Below are 20,585 nucleotides of genomic sequence, written 5' to 3'. Positions count from 1 at the left end.
TGAGGAGGTGTCCGGGGGGAGGCGTAAGGACAGCGGGTAGTCTGAGTGCGTCGAGGGCCTCGGCCATTTCTGCGGCAGATGGCTGCGCTCCACTCTGGTCGTCGGCAGGGGCGTTGGCTGGGTATGGGTAATCCCAGTCGCTGTAGAAGTCCCCAAAGTCGATGGTGTCGTTCCCTTGCTGGTGTGATGGTGGCGATGGCGGTGCTTCTTCTTCCGGCCTCGGCGCTTCTTCGGCGTCGCCTCCTGTGAGGTCGGGTGTGTCCGTGGCATGAGAGTGGGCTGTAGGGTCGGCTGGTGGACCACCGCTGGTTGAGGCTGTGGCAGGTCTGGGTACTTGGGATTCGGGAGTGGCTCCCATCTCAGGTGGATGTCGCCCTCTCCTCCTCGAGCCTGGCTCGGCCTCAGCATCGCCAGCACCTGTAGGCACAGATAGGGGAGGGAGAACAGCAGGCACCCTAGGTACATTGCGCCCAGGGCCATCAGCAGGAGCCGGCAGTATCCTCCGCCTCGTACTCCTACGCGTACTCGGTCCTCCCCTTTGTTCCCCACCACCATCATCCTCCCCGGGGGAGTCTGGTGGGGGTCCTGGCGGGCTCTGGTCCCCGTCATCGTCCTCCGACTCCTCTGGACCTCTCGCTCCTTCTGGTGGCACCGCCCTGTAACAAGAGTTAAGGTGATACCACAAATCTGATCCTTGCACTCTTACCGCCCGGGGGGTAGCCTGGGTCACTCTGTAGGGCCCCTCTGCTCTGGGGTCGAGACACGATCTCTTAAACACCCTCAGGTACACCCAGTCTCCCACTTGGATCGGTCCTGGCTCAGTCCTCCGCTCCCGCGCTCTTTCTCTTCTCTTCTGCTCGTTGAAAACTGCCCTGTGAACTTGAGAAAGCTGTTTAATATAACTGCTCACCTCTTGTTCCAGAATTTCCAGCGGGGGCCTCTGATCCCCTCTGAACCGTGGCGTGGGCATCGCCCGCCCCGTCACCATTTCGTGCGGGGTCAGATGCGTGGTTCGATTTTTTTCACAACGCATTTTCATCAGCGCGATTGGTAGTGCGTCAACCCAATTTAGGTTTGGCAGGTTTGGATCGTTGTGCGCGCTTCGGACGATCTTTGCTATTTTATTCTTCAGCGTTCCGTTCGCTCTTTCGACCATCCCCTGAGACTGCGGGTGGTAAACACAACCAAACCGAGTCTTGATGCACAGCGCCTGTGCAATCTTTTTCCACGTGTTGGCCGTAAACGCTCGGCCATTGTCGCTGCTGATTATTTCTGGGATCCCAAACCTGGGTATCACCTCCCTTGCTAGGAATCGAATCACCGTTTTCTCGTCCTGCCCTCGGCTTGGACAGGCTTCTACCCATCGTGAGTAGCGGCATATTATTACCAGTACGTGTTTGTACGTGTTCACCGTTCGACCCATGTCGATGTAATCCATCACCAGGTGTTTGAACGGTCCCTCTGGGAGTGGCACGTGTCCCAGGGGCCGTGGTCCTATGCCTATTGTTATGTTGTTTCTGTAATTGTGTGTGGCACAAGTGTGGCAATTTCTTAACACGTAATTGATGCGATCTTGAAGGTATGGGGCCCAGAACCCTTTGTCAAGTATCTGCCGCTTGACCTCCCCCCTTGCGCAATGATCCACATCATGCGCATCATGAATGAGGAGATCAAGGAGCCCACTTGGGGCCACCACCCTTCCGTCATGACTTCGCCACACCCCATTCCTGCCTTTCGACGCACCCCTCTCTTCCCATAACAATGTTTCGGCCTGCGGAGCTGCATTCTGTGCGTCTTTAATAGCGCTAAGCGTGAGTAAAGGATCCACAATCCTAAAGGTTCGTCCATCAGGCAAGGTTCGGACCACTGGGGCTTGTATCACTGTGTCGGTTGCTGTGAAATAGCGATCAATTACGCTCGGTGAGTATCTAGTTTCACAAGGCTTGTCGCAGCACTCAGGGCAACTGGCCCTCTGGCATAGCGCGCAACAGGCGGGATCTACCTGGTGCTCATGGTCGTCATCACACCATTGGGAGCACCACATACACGTATTGTAGGGGTAGGGGCATTTTGTAGGGCAAGGCATACTGTGCATCGCTCTGTTAAGCAGTATTTTGTGCGGCTCATTATCCTGTGGGGATTTAGGGGCTGTATTCAACTTCCTAGCCTCTAACGCCGCTTCCTTTGCTGCCTCATCTGCCTGTGCATTCCCTAGGGTAATGTAGTCCTGTCCCTTACAGTGCGCTTTGCATTTACATATTGCGAGTGTTTTTGGACGCATCATGGCTGCTAACAACAACTGAATCTGCTCTAGATGCTGAATTGGGCTCCCATCCGATTTCTTGAACCCTCTCTGTTTCCACTGGGCGCCATGCACATGGCAAACATTGTGGGCATAGGCGCTATCTGTGTGTACGGTTGCATCCTGCCCTTCTGCTAAAGAACATGCTGCTGTCAGCGCCTTTAATTCAGCTAGCTGCGCTGAACATGGTTGTGTGCACGGTTCGCTCATAACTGTCACAAAGGTTTCTGGACCTTTCATCTGTACTACGCTAAACCCTGCATGCGTCTTGTTGTCATAGTTATGGCTAGAACCATCCACAAAGTAGGTGATCCCTTGTCCTAACGGCTCACTCTGCAGGTCTTCCCTCAGCTTGGAGAAGGCGATTGAGTCCGCCACACAGTCATGTGGCTCGCCCTCATAGTCAAGCGGGATGAGATCCGCCGGGTTTCCTGCCGTGTCGCATGCCTTTATAGTGACATCTGGGCAGAGTGACAGATTGTAGTACCTCAACTGCCTCTGAGGCGTCACGCAGAACTTCCCTTGTTCCACTAACTGCGCTATTGCGTGGCTGGTGTGTATCACCACTGGCCATCCCATGGTAATGTTGGAAGCTTTGACGTATGCCGAATATACTGCTTCAAGACCCTGGAAGCATGGTGGGTAGCCTTGGGCCACCGCGTCCAGCTTTGAGCTGTAGTAGGCGATTGCCTGTTTGCCGCGTCCATGACACTGTGTCTGTGCCACGATCGCGGTCATGTACGCGTCTTTTCCTGCTTCCTTCCTGACCGACACGTACAGATAGAAGGGTCTTCCGTAATCCGGCAGTGCAAGTGCAGGTGCTTGCTGTAGTTCTCCTTTGATGCGTTCAAACGCTTCATTTCCATCCATTGTCCATGTGAGACGGTTCCTCAGGTGGCTGGTTCCTGCTTGCACGATCATGGCTCGTAGTGGGGCTATCTTTTGTTCATAGCACTCCACCCAGTCGCTGCTGAAACCTATGAGTCCAATGAACGACATCATTTGCTTCACTGTGTTTGGCTTCGGTGCTTTGGTAATTGCTTCAATGTGTTCTGGGGCGATGCCCTTGTGCCCATGCGAAATTCGGCGACCTAAGTAGATCACCTGGGGCTGTGCAAATTGTAGCTTCTTCCTCGATGCTTTGTACCCCCCTTCGGCCAGAACGGTCAGCACATGGACTGTATCCTTCTCACACGTTTCCTGGTCCGGGGAGCATACCAAGACATCGTCAACATACTGCAGGATCGTGCTCCGGCACACGATGTGTTTTAAGTCCTCCTTGAGCGCCTGGTTGAAAATGTGCGGTGAGTGCTTGAACCCTTGTGGGAGCCTTGTGTACTGGAACGTCTTGCCTTGATATTTGAATGCAAAGAACTCCCTACTTGCGGGGGCCACTCGTATCGTAAAAAATGCTTGAACCAGATCAATGGCGGAGAACGTTGTTGCACTCGCCGGGATGTTGGTCATCAGTACGTTAGCATGTGGGACGTCCGCTGGATAGTCCTCAATGCGTTCATTAACAGGTCTGAGGTCCTGGACCATTCTCCATCGCACTCCGTCTGCCTTTAGCACAGGAAATATGGGTGTGTTGCACCTCGCACTTGGGACTTCCTCTAAGACTCCTGCTCCCAGGAGATCTTCAATTGTTCCTCTTATTCCTTCAGCTGCTTCTGCTGAAATGGGGTACTGTGGTTGGAAAGGCAGCGTCGCTCCTGGTTTCAGTCTGAACTCCACAGGGCTCGCTGACTTGACCAATCCTATGTCACCATCTCCCTGCGACCATACCACAGGCGGCACTTTTCTCAATATTCTCTCTGTTCGTTCGGTGCCTGTCTCTGTCGCTTCTTGTAGCATCATCATTTTCCAGGGGGTCGGTCCCGGCCTCCCTGTCTTTTTATCCGTCTCATTGTCTATGTAGTACTTCTTGTATTCCTCCCATTCTGGGTCAGATTTGTTGATGGGCACATGGTTCTCCTTATCCCAGCATCGATATCCTGCTCCTCCCAGTAGGCCATACATGCAGTATGGGTTGCCATAGGGGCATCCCTTAACGTAGGGTATGTCATGAACCTCCTCCGAGGCCATTTGTCCGCCCTGATGGCCTTCCTGGGACTGTATTGCTGGTTGTGCTGTCCTTTTCTTGGGGCACCATGACAGGTGTCGCATGTATGTACTCCACTCCGCATCTTCTTTGCTGAATGGCACATGTCTCGTTTTGTCCCAGCAGCGGCGCCCCGCTCCTGGGAATAGGCGGTAGAGACAGAACTGATTCCCATATGGACACCCTTTAGCATAGGGTATCTCCTCTTTCTCCTGCGGTTCTGTGTCCATGATCTCGATCACTTGTGGGACTCCCCACACGGTGACTGGTCTGTCCAACTTTATCCTGAACATTGGTTCTCCTTCACAGCTTATGGCCGTTTGTAGTCGGTCATTCCCTGTATCTTTCCATTTGATGCACTTGGCCTCGAGCATTACTAGGCCCATTTCTCTTGCTCTGTGACCTCTGGCCACTCTCAGGGTGATGTGTGGCATGGTTCCGGGCATGTTGAAGATTACGCCTAGATCCCATCCTTCCACAAATTTCACCTCAGCGGCTACTCCTTCTTTGGCCACCACTAGTGCGCGTATGTCAAGTGGGATACGTCCCCACTTACCCACTTCCCTATTCCATTTTTCCTCTCTCTCTTTGTTTGGCGTTTGGTCGAATTTTATCATGCAGTGAAAAGGGCATCTCGGCGTCCTCAACTGAGCATGAAGGCTGTTTATTTGAAAGGCATGCTCGTTGTAGACCACTCGCTCTATGTTTGGTTCCAATCGTCCAATCCAGTAGACCTGGTGAGTTTCAGTTTGAGATGGGGCACTTATTCTTAGGGCCATTTGTGTTGCCAGTCCTGTTATCTGTACTCCTGTTGGGGAACACTCAATTTGGAGTCTTAGGTTGCACAGCGCATCTCGTCCCAATAGGTTGACGGGCGTGTGTTCTGCTATTAAGACTGGTATCCTGATTTCCTTGTCTTCTATTTGGATTGATACTGGGGCTGTCATTGGAATTAGCTGCGTTTTCCCCGAAAAACCCACTGTCTTCATAAACTTTCCTGAAGACCTGGGGAGGTGTTGGGCATCTTTTGGGTGAAGACAAGTATACGTTGCCCCTGTATCCACTAAACATTCTACCTCCATGCCCTCGATTAGAACCTGCAGCATTGGTTCTGCGTCAGCTCCCCTTGTCAGGGCGGGGAACTGACCCTCCCCTGGGTTTTCTGGGCCTCGTCAATTCCAGCTTCCCCCGTAAGGGGAGACTGGACCAGAGGGTGCCTGCATTTGCTGTGGAGCTCTCCCTTGTTGGGGAGCATAATTTCCCCCTTGCATTTGTCCTTGGTTTGCCTGTCCTCCTTGGTTGTTCTGGCCTCTGGCTTTTGTTGGGCAGTTCCTGGAGATGTGGCCTATTCCTCCGCATATCCAACATTCAATGTTGTTCCCTTGGTTTTGCTGGCCTTGGTATTGTCCTCTTCCATAGCCTCCTCTGCCTTGTCCTCCTCTTCCCTGGCGGGATCCTCCTCTGCCTCTTGGCTGGTACCATTGTTGTCCCTGTTGCTGTTGTTGTGGGGGTCCATATGGCGCTTGCTGCCAGGTCTGCATCATGGGCTGCACAGGCTGTGGTTGCATCATTACTGGCTGCTGCATCATGGGTTGTTGTACCACTGGTTGTTGTGCCACTGGCTGTTGTGGCTGTGGGACGGGGGCTGTAGTGGGCATCACTGGAGCTTGGGTGGCTGCCTTCTTTGCCCCCTTTGCTTCCTGGAGCTGCACATGGGTCAGCTTCCTTATGGTCTCCTTTTCTTGTTGCTCCTCCCTGTCTTTCCCTTGTCTGTACAGAGTTACATGGTGCACTACTGCCAGCCTGAATTCCTCTTTGGGCATGGCTGCCACGCGCCAGTCATTTTCCAACTGTGTTCTCACTTCCTTTGGCAGGGCGTCCATGACCGCTCTCCTGAATTGCATGGTGAGGGGTCCTGAGTCTTCTGGCCTTTGTTCCATCCTTATCGTCCATTCCTGTGCTGCCTTTTCCACGAAGGCTGCGGGATTATCACTATCTTTGAGCTTCTCTATCCAGACGGCTGAGGGGCTGTACTGGTTGGGGTATGCTGCCCTCAAGGCTTTCCATACATAATTTCGGACACTGTCGAAACACAGGGCATCCCTGTTGGCATTCATCAACCGCCCTAGGTTCTCTCTCTCCAGTACAGCCTCTGTGTCTGCCTTTCCCAATATCAGGCCGAGTAGATACTTTATGTCTCCCACGGCCAGATTTCGGCCTTGAGTTTCTGATTCTAGCCGACTTATCCATCGGCCCGCACCCTCATGCAGGACAGGGAGTCGTGAAATGAGGCCATTCACATCTGAGTGGGTCCACGGCTGGTAGTGGGCCGTTTGATTCTTTGTTATCAATGGTGCCATTACCACTGTCTCTTCTTCATCCGATTCTTCTGGGATGGCTTCCTTCCTTTCCTTTTCTCTTCTGGCTCTCTCTCTCTCCTTTTTTCCCTCCTTTTCCAATTTTTCCAGCTCCTTTTTGTTTTCTTTCAGGCCTTTTTTTACTCCTCCTTGAATCTCGTTGAGTCCCTTCCGCACCCCCTTTCTGATCTCGTCCAGGCCTTTCTCCACTCCTTTTTTTACCCTACTGATTCCGAACAGCCCTGTGGCGAGCACACTGGGTGGGATCATCATTGGGAGCATTCCGGCCCGTCCTTTACATGCCTGTTTGTCGCTGGTGGGCCCTCACACCCTGTACTCCTCTGAACGCTCTTCCGCAGCCGAGACACACTGCGGGGTCCGCTTCTTTCGGGGCCTGTGGCAGTTCTCTTTGAACCTGTTCTGTGAGGAACTGTTCTACGACACCTAGTCCTTCCTCCTCCTCTCCTGCTGACTCATAGTCTTCTCCCGAGCCAGCCTGGCTGTCTGCCCCGTCCGTGTCTTCCCCTTCATCTTCCGCTATCGTGGTTGGACTGCAGGATAGTTTGAAGGTTAGTCGGCGGGCCCCCTTTTTTTCGGAGGACTCCCGTCCGAGTCCTTGACGGTTTCTTCTCAGTTCCTCGCTCTTTTTCATCTCTTCCTCTCTGAGCTTTCTTTCTCCTTCTTCTTGCGTTATCATGGCATCCATTCTTTTCAGGACTTCTGTCATCTCCCTCCTTAGGCTCTCGCCGCAGTCCTTGCAGGCTTTTTTATATTTGACGTGCTCTGGTGTGCTCCCTGGGCCTGCCCCCTTGTCTCCCCACTCCTCCACCTCTGTTATCTTCTCCATAATCTCCTCGGCCAGCTTTCCCTCTTCTGATCCGACTTTCCTGGCAGCTTTCAACCTTTTCAGACCTTCTTCCATTCTCATCATTTTTTTCTCATACCATTCTTCAATCCCTTGTTCTTTTCTTCTCTTGTTTTGGTATCTCTCCTCCGCTTGTCTAACGGCCTCTTCCACTTCCTTCCAGCATGCCTGGATGTATTTCTCGAGCTCCCGCCATAGCTCTCTGCACCCCGCCATCACAGGTTCCCTGTCCACCTGTGACCTTACCCAGGCCAGGGTTTTCAGGGCCTCTCTATCTTGGGCCTCTTTCTCCTCGTCCCCTGTGGCGTTCACCCATTTTTTCATGACTGCCTCCAGGTGGTCCCACAGCTTTACATACCACTGTCTCTGTTCCTTCTCTCCCCCCTCAGGGGCCTGCTCCTCCCTTTGGCCTGGGAGGCGTGGGGGTTCGCTTCTTCCAGTTTCCGGGTCACCCGCACCCGTCTTCTGGCTCTCCCAGTAGGGCCTTTGGGGGCTGGTTACCGGAGATCCATTTGTCTCCCAATGTCCTTTTGTGCTTGCGTGGAAGTCACTTACCACCTGCTCCTCCGTAGCCTCTTCTCCTCCTGTCCATTCCTTCCTTCCATCTGGCATTGTGCCCTCCAGGAGGTATTCTGGGATTGTTGTCCCGGTGGGGGATGATGGTGGGGATGGTCGTGCAGACGCCGGCTGGGGTGTTGATGGCCTTGACTGGGGGTGAGCCTGCTCTCTCCTTATCCTCTTTATTTCCTTCAGTACCTCCGCGCAGGATCCTTCCAGTGTGATTCCTTTCACTACTAGCGGGGCCTGCACTGCCAGGTGCACCGTTGGGGCCTGTGATCCATACACTGGTGCTTGTATCGCCAGGGCCCGCGGGTTTCTTTCCTCCAGGCGTCGGAATATCTCCCGCGCGTTATCTTCCTCTCGTGGCACATCCGGGTATAATTTGTCCTTTTCCCTGTATGGGGGAGGACGTGGCTCCTCCATGGGTGGAGCCCCTGGTTCTGATGTTTGAGTCAAAGCATCCAGTTCCCTTCTCGTGGGCTGTAGTTGGGGGCACTTTTCTGTGATGGGCGTTGTGGGCGGAGTGTCGGGCGGTGTGTCACTCTGGTCAGCCCTCTGCCTCCTCTTCCTTTCCGATATTTTTGTGAAGGCCTCCAGAGTGTTCAACTCCTTCTCTCTCTTTTCCTGCCTCCGTGTGCTCTTGTCATAGCCTTTGTAGTTCATAATTTTCTCCCTCATCTGCGCAATTATTGTCGGGTTGAGTGATCCTTCCTTTGGCCATGCTGTGTGGTCTCCTTTGTATCTCAGGAACCATTTATGGTTGATGCTCTTTACATCCTTCTCAGCAATGGCATTTTCCTTTACTACTTCCTCCAGGGGTGTCATTACTCTAGTCGCCATCCTTCTTAGAGGTCCAAACCGTAGTCTCTCCTTTCCTGTTCTGCTATGTCCTCACGGTCAGTGCAGAACATAAGATAGTCCTTCTTGTATCGCCTTTCCCTCTCCCTCTTGTACCTGTTTTGGTCTTTTTCTTCCCAGTCCAGCCGTAGGTCGCTCACTAAGTATAGTATAGAATTCCGCACGTCGTCCCACTTCTTGAAGACAGTATTTAGTTTGCCTCTTCTTTCTTCAAATGCCTTCCCTTTATCGTTCACTGCGCTTACGCTCCACCCGTTACTCCCGTGCTCGGAGATTCTTATTATCCACTTTTCTTTTATTTTCAGGTCACCCGATGTAGCTCCTCCTTCACTTCCGGCTGCTTGGGGCTGTGGCTCCTCCTGCTTCCTCACTGGCAGGCTATTAGGGGTTAATTCCCCCAACAGAGAAAGTGTTGCTTTTAGGTCTATGTCGTCTCGATACTTGCACCTATACGGGAGTTTGCACTCAAAGGGGACTTTACCCACGTATCCTACGTATTCTTGGCCTTTTCCGTCTCTGACGCTTATCTCCCAATCGTGTTCGTCGTATTCAACGATATCTATGGCCCAGAGCACGTTCTGCTGTCCCTGTTCCATACACCTCTTAGAATCCTTTCTGTCCTTGTCCACGGAGCTCTTGAGTCTCTGTTAGTCTGATGTGTCACTTTCCTTTTAGATGTCAGCGTCTTTGGTGAAATGGTAGACCTTATTGCCCCATATAGACTTGAAGTAGTCTCCTTCAAACTCCCTGTCTTCTTCTTCCCTTCGGCTGAACTTGAGGGAGTCCTCTCTGTCTTGCCTCTCTCTCTCCCTCTGACACCTGTTCTGGTCCTTTTCCTCCCAGTCCAGTCGAAGGTCGCTTACCGTATATAGTATAGTGTCCCTTACTTCTCCCCAATCTTCAAGGACCGTATTTAGTTCAGCTCTTCCTCCCTCGAGTACCTCCCCTCTATTGTTTATGGCGCTCACGCTCCACCCCCTGTTCCCGCTTTCGGCGACCCTTATTGTCCACGTCTCTTTTATTTCCGAGCCGCCAGATGTGGCCCCTTCCTCACTCCCGGCTGCTTGGGGCTGTGCTCCCTCCGGTTCTTCCTGCGGCAGGGTAAAAGGGGTCAGCTCATACACCAGGGGAAGTGCTGCCTTCTCGTCTATTTCGTCCCGGTATCTGCACCTGAAAGGGAATCTGCACCCAAAGGGGAACCGCCCTACGTACCCCACTTGCTCTTGATCCTCTCGGTCTCGGATGCTTATTTTCCAATCGTGTTCGCCGTACTCAGTGATATCTATGGTCCAGATTACGTTTTGTTGCTGATGTTCCATATACTCTCAAAGTCTTTCCTGGACCTAGCTACTGAGTTTCTGAGCTTTGCTAATCTGATGTATCGCTATCGTCACTCCTTGTGTCCATAGGCGTTCCTAATTCTAATGGGTAAGCTTTCCCTATCAGATGTTCTACTTTCTCTAGTAGCTCTGTGTAACTATGGCACCGATATGCACCGCTCACAAGGCCCTCTCGGTTTCTTGTGAATATGCACCACTTATTGTCCCGCTGTCGAATGAAAGTGATATGCCACTTACTTTCTAAGTTCATTCGCTATTTGTGGGCGTCACTCTGCCTATTCTCTCTAAATCCTTACTTTTATCTATTATTATAACTATCCTCTTTATTTTACCACCGTTGTTTTATCCGCGGGGACTTTGAGTCCTTACCTTTCTTTTCAATAATATTTCTTCACTCAAAATTACCTTTTAACCTTTTATTTTGTTTTTCACAAAGTACATTTATTGGCTTTATTTTCCTCTTTTATTTATTGAAGCAAGTACAAAACCTTTCACTTTTAAGCAAAATCAGCAGATTACAAGTTTTTGTTAAGCAGTTATTATGGAATTTTATTCAGCTAAGCAGTCGTTATAGAGGTCTTGCAGCAGTACCTCCCCCTTCTTACTCTTCCCTAGTTATTTGTCCTTCTCCTCCTTGTAGCTGGAGAATCTCTCTCAAACTTGCGCTTTCTGCCCTCAGGTGGGGCAAAGAGCTGGTCAACCACTGGCCTTGTGTTTACCCCCACAAACTTTCCTACCTGCTCTATCACTGTCTGCAGGGCCAATGGCGCTACGCGGGTGCCTAGCCTGGAGTGGGTTCCTCCGTATTTGTCAAACTGATCAATGTGAACCGAATACTTGTCCCTGCTATTTCCTTCCTTGTTCCAGAATACTGACACTGACAAAGACCCTCTCATGAAACTGGCCAGCCTACCTCTGTCTCGGCCAACTATCTCCCTCACCTCCCGCTCTATATCCTGCACTGACTGGGGCTCAGCCGGGCCGTGAACCTCTCCCTGCTCTCTCTCTTGCTCTGGCTCCTGCTCAGGCTGAGACACAGTGGGGCTTTGGCTTGGGCTATACTGGGGATTGGTTGGGCTGTAGCTTACAGAGGGTGGTGGGTTATATCGGGGAGTGGCTGGGCTATTGACTATACGGAATGGGCTGTGGATCAACTGGTGGGATACGGTGTTACCTGGATAGGGAGTTGGAGCTCTCACTGGACCCCCCTGATCTGGCTCCTGGCGCCCCTCTTCTTCTGACCCTAAGCTGCTGTAGCCTGTCTCTGGTGGGGCACTGGCTTCCCCCTGTCCAACGTCTGCCTCTATCTCCCCCACACTACTGTTTGGAGTGAACTCCTCTGAGGAGTCTGTGTCGGGCTCTCCCTCACCTGAATCGTCAGAAACTTCAAGGCGGTAAAGGATTTCTCCTAGGGTCTCTGGCCTATGGTCTCTCACAATCCTAAGCTTGGGCACCGTTGCTCTAGCACGGGGCTCGGGGGGGGCATCTGCAAAAACCTCCAATAGCTGCAACAATCTTCTTATGTTCAGACTATGGTTGTTGTGCAACCTTCTTATGAAAATGCCCGCGGCGGCTTCGATTATGTGAGTCTGACGTCCGTCTGTCAGTGTGACGATCCTCCTTCCCTCGCCGAGCTCCTCTACCTCAAATGTGTATGTGTACTTGTCTTGCATCTATTGTGGGCCCATGCCCAGGCCACAAAACAAAACACAACGGCGCACACTCAGCTTTTACAGAAACAACAACAAATTATGATAAAATATGTTTTGTTCATCACCCTTTTGTTCAGGACGGTTTTTTACATATTTTAACTCACAGCTAATATTGCAGTTTACCTATTAACCCGTTCTTTTTTCTGAGACACACATATATTTTAGGGCAGCCCGTGCTCCCTTTACACAAAATACTATTTTAGTTTTCTCCTTGAAAACTAGATTTCCTCCTTGGAAATTAAAACACTATTTCAGTTTTCTCCTTGAAAACTAGATTTCCTCCTTGGAAATCATTACATGGCCATTTAACTCAGTTTTCTCCTTGAAAACTATTTTTAACCGGTTTTCACAATCACAAAACGCTTTTAAGATCAACAGTACAACCCAATCTCTGTCTTGTGTCTCCACTATTCTTTTGAGGATTCTGGTAAAACACCCCTTCCCGGCCTACCCACCGACTCCCACAGTACAGCTCTCCTAATAATAAGCAAAACGCTTACCTTATTTTGGGCCCTGAGAGCTGCACTGGAGAAGTCTGCTTCACCCGGGACGGAACTGCTTCCCCTGTTGAATCCTTTCAAATCTCGGTAGGAACCTCCAGATCTGTCGTGGAAATTATCCACTTCCCGAAACCTCCAATCCAACTAGCACTCTGATATCAAAGACCCGAAGGAGAACACCAAGACGAGAAATGCTGAAGACTGTTGATCCTTTATTCACCGTATTGCAGTGATGATACAATCCAAACAATGTCAGGACTGAACCGTCAGGCAAGAGAGTGATGAGTTGCAGCTGCTACCCCGATGAGATCTGATCTGAATGTGCCTGAGCTCTCTCTTTTATGCTCTCAGGGGCCTGAGAGGCGTTCCTATCATCAGGAGCGTCACCAGGCCCCTTCTAGCCAATCAGAACGTTTTGGGACTTGAGATATTGGTGGAAACTCCTTCTCATACAAACATTAAAAAATGTGTGTTGCTAGGCAGAATACATGTGATCAAGTTCTATGTGTAATCTGTTGCCAGGCAGGGTATGTTTTGATTTGGTTCTATGTGTCACTTCAACTTTGGTTTCACTTCCCCTCTCTGGAAGGTCCCTGCATCTCCTCTTCTGCTAGCCCCTTCTATTTATGCCCTTCTGGTAAGCACCTTTCTCTCCCAGGCCCTGTTTTTACTTTCACTCTTAGCCTTTGACAGCTCAGTCTCATGACTTCCAGTAAATGTTGCATAACAGTTGCACAAACAACACCTTTATAGTAAATGGAATGTTTTCCAATAAACCAGCACACACACACACACAAGTATTATTATTATGTCTAGATAAAATCACCACAGTTTCTATATATGTGCGTCTTAAGAACTAGATAGATAAATAGATAGATAGAGATACTTTATTGATCCCCAGGGGAAATGCAAGACCTGCATATGTCTTAAATTTCATTTGACAATCTGGAACACAGCATGGAAGGTCTATATTGGGTATATTGTCATGAATTGAGGTATGGCTCACATAAATAGACGCAGTGGACTAATGCCCACATATCTGACATGTAAACATCTTCCTGTTGCATGCCGCTAGCTCAAATTAACTCAGGAGGAATACCATACGCGTGTCATGCAACCACCTCTGCTATGGAGAGCTAGCTAGGCTACTAACTAGCATTAGCTTTCTAAACTGTCAACTGAAGGACTTAACACAACTTTAAGTAATTACCAGCACGGGCGAAATCCATGCATACAAGTAAATACTGAAAGCAGCAGTCAACACTGATCCGTTTTGTGCCATATTGTTTATTTGGCCACCTGTTTATTAAACTGATGATGCTAAGCAGACTGGGAGCATACCTATGTTCCCCGGGTCCTATGTTCCCCGCTATTTGTATGGGACCGGGGAACGTTCCCCGCCTTGTATCTGGCCACGGAAATTGCATGGGATATGCTTGCGAGTGCACATTTCGTGCACAAACGGTAGCAAAGTGTATTTTTCTATCAATGTTGCTTGCCGTAGCATACCAGGTAGACCTACACATATGCGCACGGTGCAATATTGACACAAGCCAGAAGGGCGATTTTCCTAACTTCCAAGTTGAGTATAGCGGAGTAAAAGAATAGATGAAGAAATTTTTTTATAACATAGGCCTACAATGGTTTTACTTGTGTAGTGCTTCTTTACTGAATATAACGAGTTCAAAGTTAACATTCTAGGTAACTTCGCATTGTCCGCTTCAGCACTAAATTGAGGACAGCAACACACACGAGCTGCACCTCTCACAAAAGAAACGCGCTACAACTACATGCCTTTTTAAGTTTATATTTAATTGGTTTGTTTTGTTCATTTTTCCGTTCGCTGGCACGCTGCAGGGGGGACTGCACGTTGCTCCGAAGCCCCTTTGGTCTGACTCGTCAATAATCCAAAAATGTCCCTTTGGGTCTACAGCCCAGGAGTGCGTTTCCCAAAAGCATCGTTGCTAACTACGGTAGCAACTAACATGGTTGCAACTATGTAAGTACGACACAACTGTTCCCCAAAACGATAGTGTGAACTATAGTGGTGGAACTTACATAGTACGATGCATCGTGACACTGCGTCAGTGTTTCCCAAAACCATAGTAGCAACTAACGTTCGCAACCACTATCGTAAAGTTGTGTAGTTACAACTACACCTCTCGACCTGTAGTAAGTAGTAAGAACCATAGTAGACGACGTAACCAACCCTGATGACGGAACACGCAGAGGACAGATGGATGAGAGGTAGCCATTAAACGATCCCATAACATTGCTGTGGGATACCATACCATAGCATTGCTGGAAGCTACAATTGCACATTACTGGACAACGTTATGTGGTACAGTGGAAAGTGAAGTGTTGTGGAGTTAGCCTAGAACAGAGCGGCCTGTGGTGAAGTGCTATGATGACCGCAATCATCTGTGTTGTTATTATTCGTGAATTTACATGTAGCCTAATGCTAATGTGTCAGCACAGATTCTTTCGAACACCCGTTAAGTTATCTGGTGATAAAGCTTTTGAATGCCAACGGTATTGTTATGTGAGGCTAGCATTGTAATTGTTATAAAAGGATAATGTTACATTGTAGTTGTATGTTAAGTGTGTTTGGATGAAGCATCTGCTAATCATACACATAGCTAGGTATATGGACTCTACAGCCCATTATGATGTGGTGAAGTGACTGTGCTGTGGCAGAGACTGTAGCGTGTGTGCTTTACATGAGAGAGGTCAGGGGTTCAAGACTGAGTCGATGGGTGTGAGTCAAGTCAAGTCAAGTTTATTTATATAGCGCATTTCATACACAGAGGTCATTCAATGTGCTTTACATAAACAAAACCAAACAATAAAAACAAATAAAAGCATAGAAGGGCAATATAGTCAAAGAATAGTTAAAAGGTAAATATCATAATAAAAAGAAAACATAAAACAAGGTAAAATCATTTAAAAATAAAGAATAATTACTAAGCAAAACAGTAGTAGTAAAAAAAAAGTAATAAAAGACAAAGTAGAATAATTATCAAGGCAGATTCAGAATTTGTAACTCGGCACAGTTAGCAGAAAGCATTTGAGAACAGTTTGGTCTTAAGTCTAGATTTAAAACTGGCTACAGTTGGGGCCTTTTTGATGTCATCCGAAAGTTGGTTCCACAGCTGAGCCGCATAGCAGCTAAAAGCTGCTTCACCATGTTTAGTTCTAACTGTAGGTTTTACTAGTAGGTTTTTCACCTGGGACCTGAGAGGACGAGAAGGTGTGTACTGCTGAAGCATGTCTGACAAGTATTTAGGTCCTGCTCCATTTACTGATTTATAAACAAGCAATAGTGCTTTAAAGTCAGTTCTGTGACTTACTGGAAGCCAGTGCAAGGACTTAAGAATTGGAGTAATGTGGTCAGTTCTTTTAGTTTTTGTTAGAATCCTAGCTGCTGCATTTTGTATCACCTGAAGCTGTTTAATAGTCTTTTTAGGAAGGCCTGTGAACAGTCCATTGCAGTAATCAACCCTGCTGGAGATAAATGCATGAATGAGTTTTTCTAAGTCATATTTTGACATCAGCCCTCTGAGTTTGGCAATATTTTTGAGGTGGTAAAAAGCTGATTTAGTTATCGCTTTCATGTGGCTGTTGAAATTTAGATCACTGTCAATTAATACACCAAGATTTTTAACAGTATCCTTTGCCTTCAACCCTTTTGTGCCAAGGAGAGTGGCAACCCTAAGTCTTTCCTCATTTTTACCAAATATAATTACTTCAGTTTTTTCTTTGTTCAGCTGAAGAAAATTTTGAGACATCCAGGTGTTGATTTGTTCTATACACTGACACATAGATTCAAGAGGACCATAGTCGTTTGGTGATAGAGCTAAGTAAATTTGTGTGTCATCTGCATAGCTATGATATGAAATCAAATTATTTTGAATGATTTGTCCAAGTGGGAGCATATAGAGGTTGAATAATAGTGGCCCCAAGATTGACCCCTGGGGAACACCACAGGTCAAGGACGTTGGTGTTGAGGTACAGTTTCCGATGGCAACAAAGAAGCTCCTTTCATGTAGATATGATTTTAGCCAGCTGATAACTATGCCTGTAAATCCAACCCAGTAAAATATTGTGATCAACAGTGTCAAATGCTGCACTAAGGTCCAGTAGCACTAGGACTGATGTTTTACCTGAATCTGTGTTTAGGCGTATGTCATTGGAAACTTTAATGAGAGCTGTTTCAGTGCTGTGATTTGCCCGAACACCAGACTGAAAGTAATCAAAATACCCATTTGATGTTAGGAAGGTGGTTAATTGATTAAAGACTACTTTTTCAATAATTTTGCCAATAAAAGGTAGATTGGATATGGGCCTGTAATTGTTTAGAATGGAGGCATCCAGGTTATTCTTCTTGAGAAGTGGCTTTACAACAGCTGTTTTCAGTGACTAGGTGAGTAGCCTATGCCTGTGGAGTGGGGTTTGTGTTGTATCTTGTGTTGTATCTTGTCTGATCACAAGCTATGTTTAGCGGGTGTATAAGTTAGACTACTCTCAGTTATTATATGATCTTGATATTTGAACACATAGCTGAATTATGTTGGTACAATGACATTGGAGAATGCTGCTGTTGAGTAGCCTCTCGCTTGGAGAACTTTAAGACCTCTGGGACTTAAGTGAGCATGCAGAGTGCTGTGGTCAGTGTCAAAATGTGACATGATTTTCACTGATTTAACTTGTCCTTCATGGCCCAGGTATGGGTAGGCCTGTCATGGGAGGCGGAAAAATGGTAAGTTGCCTTTGCTTTGTGACCTTTCAATCTGTGTATGTATTTTGATGTCATGGCTCATAGGGAACATGTGTGTGTGTGTGTGTGTGTGTGTGTGTGTGTGTGTGTGTGTGTGTGTGTGGGAGGGATCATGGGGAGAAAGTGATGGTGGGAAAGTTAAGTACATTTACCCCCTCACCCCCACCAAACTAAAATAAATGTAAAAAACATAAACAAAAGGGGAAAAAACAGGTAATGTGGCAGGGAATTGTGGGGTTTGGGTGTTTAGGGGCCAAACATATGTGCAACTAATTCCCAGTGTGCTTCCAGGCCAGCAGGAAGGTGTGCAGCAGCCACTGGAATGACCTCTTCCACCTCCTCCACTAACAGCTCCTCATCAGCCGGCAGTGGGATGTGATCCTGAAGGGCCATGTTGCAGAAGCGCCGCCACCAAAACTACACTGCACGCCTTTGCAGGATGGAGCTTCAGGCCACCAGCGGATTTGCTCACACACCTTTCCACATGCCCAGGGCCCTCTCCACAACAACGCGGGTCCGGCTATGGGCGTTGTTGTACCGTGCCTCTGCCTCGCTTTTGGGCTCCTAGATGGAGCAGTTGACATGCTTGTATTATCATAGGGGGTTGATGGAATAAAGTAGGTCTTGAAATGTCAGTGCACTCAGGGAATATAGACATGCATTTGAACAGTATATACTTTGCTACTGTCTCAGCAGCACCTACAGTAACACTGTGTGTGTGTGTGTGTGTGTGTGTGAGTGTGTATGTGTGTGTGTGTGTGTGTGTGTGTGTGTGTGTGTGTGTGTTGGTACAGCTGGCGCAGATCCTTCAACCATTTGAGCATTGAAACATTTGTGCTATGTGAACTGTCATTTTGTGGTTGTGATTCAACACACAACTTCATAACTACAATGGATGAAAAGTAATGGTAAAAAAACTGTATCTGTGCATTTAAAATATCATGAAATACTTGTGTGTGGTAACAGTATTCAATTTTCAGTGTCACAGTGAAAACACATAACAAGGGCAACATTGGAAAAATGCTGCATAAAGGCATGAAAAACTTCCAGTGAAATGAAGGGCAATCATAAAGTAAAGTATTCATTTATATAGCGCTTTTAGAACAGAGTGAAACCCAAAGCACTTACATAACAACATGTTCAACATTGTTCATATTACATATCCATATTTATTCTGCTCTTACTGTAAGGTAACTGATAAGATACTGCACATATTTATATTTCATTTATATTACTCTAAACCACCTTCTGCAAACCAACTGTATACTACTGTCTACACTGCACTATATTTATTGTCCTGTCTATGCACCACCTGTCTATACTTTATATATCACATTGCACTTTTCTGCCTTTTTGGCACTTCTGGTTAGATGCAAACTGTATTTGGTTGTATTTGTATTTGTGCTCTGCACAATTTCAATAAAGTTGAATCTAATCTAACCATGCCAATTTGCATAGAACATAATATAAATTTATCCTAAGCCTAGGCTAGTAAGCATATGGTCTCCAATCAGTAGTTAAAACTAGGACTACAGGTTCTAAACAATCATAGGAATATTTAGTGACTGAGCCTATCCAAGATTCCAACATCATTATTCATTTATCATTATCTAGGCTCGAACCTACAACTACAAGATCCGAAATGCAGAGGTCTATCCTTTCACGCCACCTTGTCACGCTACAACAAATAAAAATATAGCTGCAAGCAGCAATGAGGGGGCCAAGCAGAATAGGCCGGAGTAGCCACGGCGACAGGATAGAACTCAGCAGACACCTGCGATAAACACTTTCAACAAGTGTCACATCAAAACATAGCTGATTTTGTAGGGCTGAAACAGGGCTGAGTATTGCCACCGCCTCAGCCAGCCAGCCCCCCCCCCCCCCCAGAGGTCAAAGGTCACCAGATTTCTTGAGCGTCCCCCTGATTGGGTCCTGAGTGCATGCACCAAGTTTGGCTTTGATACATGCAAGGGTTGCTGAGATATGAGCTCACTTCCTGTTTGGCGGCTTCGCCGCAAATTTCGATTGGCTGTTCCAGCCGAATGCTTCTGTCAATTGGTCCAGAATGCAATGCACTGATAAGGCATGGTCTGAAGATGGTCTCTGCCAATTTTGGTAAGGATCCGCTGAAATTTGTGCCCTGCGAAAACTTGTACGTGTTTTTGATTAAATCCAATATGGCGGCGGAATCAATTATGATGACATCACAAGTTGGCTTGGGTCTGCCTAAGGACCTCCAACAGAATTACTAGACACCACTAGTGCGTTTTAATTCTAAGCACAACTGCTGCTACAGGCCAAAAGGCATGTTTCTTAATTACAGCGCCCCCTAGAGGTCAAAGGTCACCAGATTTCTTGAGCGTCCCCCTGATTGGGTCCTGAGTCCATGGACTAAGTTTGGTTATGATAGATGAATGGGTTGCTTAGATATGAGCTCACTTCCTGTTTGGCGGCTTCGCCGCAAATTTCGATTGGCTGTTACACGCGAACGGTTTTAGTTCCGAAGACAAAAAGCAATGCATTGATGAGGCATGGTCTGTAGATGATATCTGTGAAGTTTGGTGTCGATCGGACAAAATTTGTGACCTCTGATACGTTTTAAGTGATTTTGATGAAATCCAAAATGGCGGAAAATCCATCATGGCGGAAAATGACGTCATAGGGTGCGTTGAACTCGGCTTAGTCCAAGGATTACAAGGATAACTCATTTTTCAAAATCGAGCCAACGGGTCAGAAGTTACGTGCGTAAATGCATGTCCAACTTTGGCCTGTTGGTGGCGCTAGAGCGCTGGGGGTGCGGACTTGAAACTTGGTGAAATTAATCATGGGGCACTGCCTAATTAGTGTGCCAAATTTTACAACTTTTCACCAGACGGTTCTATGGGCTGCCATAGACTCCAATGGCAGAGGAAAGATGTGTAATAAATATAGCTGCAAGCAGCAATGAGGGGGCCAAGCAGTATAGGCCGGAATAGCCACGGTGACAAGATAGAACTCAGCAGACACCCGGGATCAACAGGGCTGAAACAGGGCTGAGTATTGCCACCGCCTCCGCCAGCCAGCCCGTCCCACCTAATCACCCCAGCCCGTCCCACCCCATCCTGCCCTGCCCTGCCCTGCCCTTGCACGCACGCATTAGAATTAACTGGATGGAACATGTTGTCATCAGTTTCACATCAAAAAATAAAAGATTGCTAAAACATCAGCAACTA

The 20,585-nt window shown here is 48.0% G+C and overlaps 1 long non-coding RNA gene across 1 annotated transcript; it reads left to right on the top strand.

Moving 5' to 3' along the window:
• The first annotated feature begins 14,536 nt into the window (after nt 1-14,536).
• Nucleotides 14,537-18,779, top strand: LOC143127486 (uncharacterized). Its single transcript, XR_012987642.1, has 3 exons — nt 14,537-14,843; nt 17,321-17,355; nt 17,665-18,779. It is a non-coding gene; the product is annotated as an uncharacterized LOC143127486 (long non-coding RNA).
• The last annotated feature ends 1,806 nt before the right edge of the window (nt 18,780-20,585 follow it).

Source organism: Alosa pseudoharengus, unplaced genomic scaffold (genome assembly GCF_046254945.1).
Source record: "Alosa pseudoharengus isolate Yale_2024_CS ecotype anadromous, Long Island Sound unplaced genomic scaffold, YU_APseudo_1.1 YU_APseudo_1.1_scf_17, whole genome shotgun sequence".
Lineage (NCBI taxonomy): Eukaryota > Metazoa > Chordata > Actinopteri > Clupeiformes > Clupeidae > Alosa > Alosa pseudoharengus.
The sequence above is the reverse complement of the archived record's forward strand: the minus strand, read 5'-3'. Positions and strand labels throughout refer to the sequence as shown.